The sequence below is a fragment of the Oncorhynchus nerka genome, linkage group LG3 (genome assembly GCF_034236695.1).
Source record: "Oncorhynchus nerka isolate Pitt River linkage group LG3, Oner_Uvic_2.0, whole genome shotgun sequence".
NCBI classification, from domain to species: Eukaryota; Metazoa; Chordata; class Actinopteri; order Salmoniformes; family Salmonidae; genus Oncorhynchus; species Oncorhynchus nerka.
The window spans coordinates 48,786,261-48,790,096 of NC_088398.1; the positions used below are offsets into that span (position 1 = coordinate 48,786,261).

Consider the following 3,836-nt stretch of genomic DNA (forward strand, 5'->3'; position numbering starts at 1 on the left):
CACGACACAACCTCAGGGAAGTAACAACGATCTGACAACAAGAAACACTGGTTACAGAACATATAAAGGGAAGATAAGTGATTCCAGCTGGCGCAGACAATCAGGCCGAGATTGGGAACCACGCCCACACAAACACGGGAGAGAGAGAGAGAGAGAGAGAGAGAAAAGGAAAAGGAGGCAGTGGATTCATGAACCGTGACACTTCCACACCGATCTCGACAAACCATTTCTGTATGGACCTTGCTTTGTGCACGGTGGCATTGTCATGCTGAAACAGGAAAGGGCCTTCCCCAGCACAGGATCATCTAGAATGTCATTGTATGCTGTAGCGTTAAGATTTCCCTTCACTGGAACTAATGAGCCTAGCCCGAAACATGAAAACCAGCCCCAGACCATTATTATCCTCTATGCGTTTGAGCCGATAGCGTTTTCCTGGCATCCGCCAAACCCAGATTCGTCCATCGGACTGTCAGATGGTGAAGCGTGATTCTTCACTCCAGAGAATGCGTTTCCACTGCTCCAGAGTCCAATGTCAGTCTGCTTTACACCACTCCAGCCAAAATGCTTGGCATTGTGCATGGTGATCTTAGGCTTCTGTGCGGCTGCTCAGCCATTTCATGAAGCTCCCGACGAACAGTTCTTCTGCTGACGTTGCTTCCAGAGGCAGTTTGGAACTCAGTAGTGAGTGTTGCAACCGATGACAGATGATTTTTACGTGTTCCGCGTTTCAGCACTCACCAGTCCCGTTCTTTGATCTTGTGTGGCCTACCACTTCCCGGCTGAGCCGTTGTTGCTCCTAGATGTTTCCACTTCACAATAACAGCACTTATAGTTGATCAGGGGAGCTTTAGCAGGGGCGAAATTTGACAAACTGACTTGTTGGAAAGTTGACATTCTATGACCGTACCACGTTGAAAATCACTGAGCTCTTCAGTAAGGCCATTTTACTGCCAACTATGTGTATGGAGATTGCATGGCTGTGTACTTTATTTTATACACCTGTCAGCAACGGGTGTGGTTGAAATAATCAAATTGTCACACCCTGGCCTTAGTTATCTTTGTTTTCTTTATTATTTTGGTTAGGTCAGGGTGTGACATGGGGGTTTCATGTGTTTGTCTTGTCTAGGGGTTTGTATGTTTATGGGGCTGTGTCCTGTGTAGATAAATTGTATGTCCATGGTTGCCTAGATTGGTTCTCAATTAGAGGCAGCTGTCTATCGTTGTCTCTGATTGGGAACCATATTTAGGCAGCCATATTCTTTGGGTATTTTGTGGGTAATTGTTTCCTGTGTTAGTGTTTGTGTCACACTGGACTGTTTCATTGCCAGTTCACGTTATTATTTGTGTTCATGTTTAGTTTTTCTTATTAAAAACCATGGACACCTACCACGCTGCGTATTGGTCCGATCCTTGTTTCACCTCTTCAGAGGAAGAGGAGGAAATCTCCCGTGACACAAATACACTCATTTGAAGGGGTGTCCACATACTTTTGTAGATATGTACAGAGTTAAAACAGAAAAGGTGTGTCAGTCTGTCTCTTGTGAACACAGTGAACAACTTGTGAACATTTCTGAGATGATGATCAAAGGTGGAACTCCTTTGCTATGTGCCATATGGGACAGCGCTCAACATACTGCAAACGTTGGTATGATGTTACTTAGAGCGTTCCTTTTCATTCTTCTGCGTTGACACCATAGTCTGAATATTGATATTGGTCATTCCTATGTTGAAGTCTTTACATGTGTTCTATCAGATGAGAAATGATTACCTCTGAATGTAATGGTATGATTGAAACTTCTCTTGTAAGAACAGTCCAGCAATTAAGCAATATGGTGTACTTAAAGGTGAGAGGAGAAACTTAAAGGTGCGTGGTCTCGGCATGCAAGCATGCAACAACAACGTAACAAAGACATTTAAAAAAAAGAGGGAAACAACCAGACATGATCCAACCACCAAGATGAACATTCAGCCATTTATTTCTGTTCCCTGTCCGAGCCACTGACTTGGAGAAGAGATGTATGGAGAGCTGCTCATGACGAGACGTGCTTTTCAATGGATAGTTGTTGGCTCAATGACTGGAAGTCTATGGGAACAGCTAGTCTGTGATTTCGCTAACAGCTTCATCACTCTGCTGTTTACCAAAAATGTGGCGGGGTAACAATTTGGTTATTGTTTCAACTGCCCTTTAATGACGGTTGTAGCTGGAGATAACAGACGGCTCCTGTTTCTATCATTGCCTAGTCTACTATAGACCTGGGTGTACTGTAACTCCTGGTTAGTATCGTAAGTGTTGTTTATTGATGAGGTGCCAAGGCTTCCTCCTTTCTCTCAGCTGCCATGACTTCCATATCCCTGGGTGCTGTGTGTGACCGTGACCAGGCATGGGCAGGAGGTCATCTCTTTTCCTGCCTCTGTGTGAATTATTCACACTGCCATTGTCAGAGTGGCCCTCACCTGTCAACAGGTGCACTAGAGGGGAGTGGAGGGGAGGTAGAGGGGTGGAGGGGAGGGGAGGGGAGGGGGGATGTAAAACTACCCCTTCCAGCCTGACAGACGGATCAGGTCAGCTGTCTGGTCTGTCTGCTCCGTGTTGTTCAACTATTGGCAGTTTGGGCTCTGTGCAGACGGATGCTACATGGCTCCCTTACAGAGCTCCTGCTGGATCACAACCATCTCACAGTCCTGGAGAGCGGGACTTTCAAGAGCCTGGACAGCCTCCAGAAGTTGAACCTGAGCAGCAACCTCATCTCCATAGTAAAACCCCGAGCCCTAGGTTACCTGACAGACCTGCGCCAGCTCAACCTGGAGGGAAAACCTCTTACTTCCCTGGGCTCGGGCCGCTTCACGACGCTGCGCTCCCTGGTGGTGCTGTGCCTTCGGGGAAACCTGATCAGTTCCACTGAGCCATGGGTCTTCTCCCCTATGTCTTCCCTAAACCTGCTGGACCTGGCCCACAACCACCTGGGTACCCTGGGCTACAGGACCCTGCTGATCATCCACACTCCCAGCTTCCACGTCCTGCTAGAGGGGAACCCCTGGCACTGTGACTGCAAACTGCAGAGGGTGTTCAGGAATATGTGCATCATCCACAGGATCTTCCTGGGTGATTACAGGAGCTGAAGTGCAGCGATTCCGTTGAGCTAAAAAGCAGGTCCACGTGAGAGGTGGATGATGAGCTGTGTGTCGGGGAGACCGTGATGGTGCTAATTTTAATGGTCACCGTGGTGATCACCATGGTAGCTGCCATTATCACGGTGTAGAGGAACAAGAAGAATAGTGTGGCCAAGGACTGGGAGGAAAGTGTGGGGCTAGACACCTACTGTGACAATGACAATTAGGGCTGTCTACTTCCCATGAGAACACAATGGAAGATTTATCGCAACGAACAGTGTGAGCTGATTAACTTCACAAGTTAATGATCACAAACAGATTTTATCAGATAATAGTAATTATTCTTAAAGAGATGTCTTCTTTGTTTTAAAGTGCAGAATATGAAATAGCAATTCCATTAACCATATAATGAAAGGCTTGTTTTGACAAGTGACTACTTTTCCTTGAAGTTGACATTACCACCAATAGGGGTGGGATAACCAAACCACCATATGCCATATGGCTGTCATTCTGAATAGCAATCATTGAACGTACAATGGGGGAAGAGGACAGTTGGAAACCACATTGCTGTTGGTGCTTAACAAAACACAATCATGCATTTGTTTGTGATAATTGTTTTCACTTCAAAATTACAATGTCGATACAGATATCCTTTAGGCGTTACAGTCTGTCTTTGGAGTTGCTTTGGCGGGGAACTCCGTCATGATTAAAAAGAGTAAGAATGA

The 3,836-nt window shown here is 46.1% G+C and overlaps 1 pseudogene; it reads left to right on the forward strand.

The window, feature by feature from the left end:
- Positions 1–2,599: 2,599 nt before the first annotated feature.
- Positions 2,600–3,836, forward strand: LOC135563500 (leucine-rich repeat-containing protein 26-like; annotated as a pseudogene).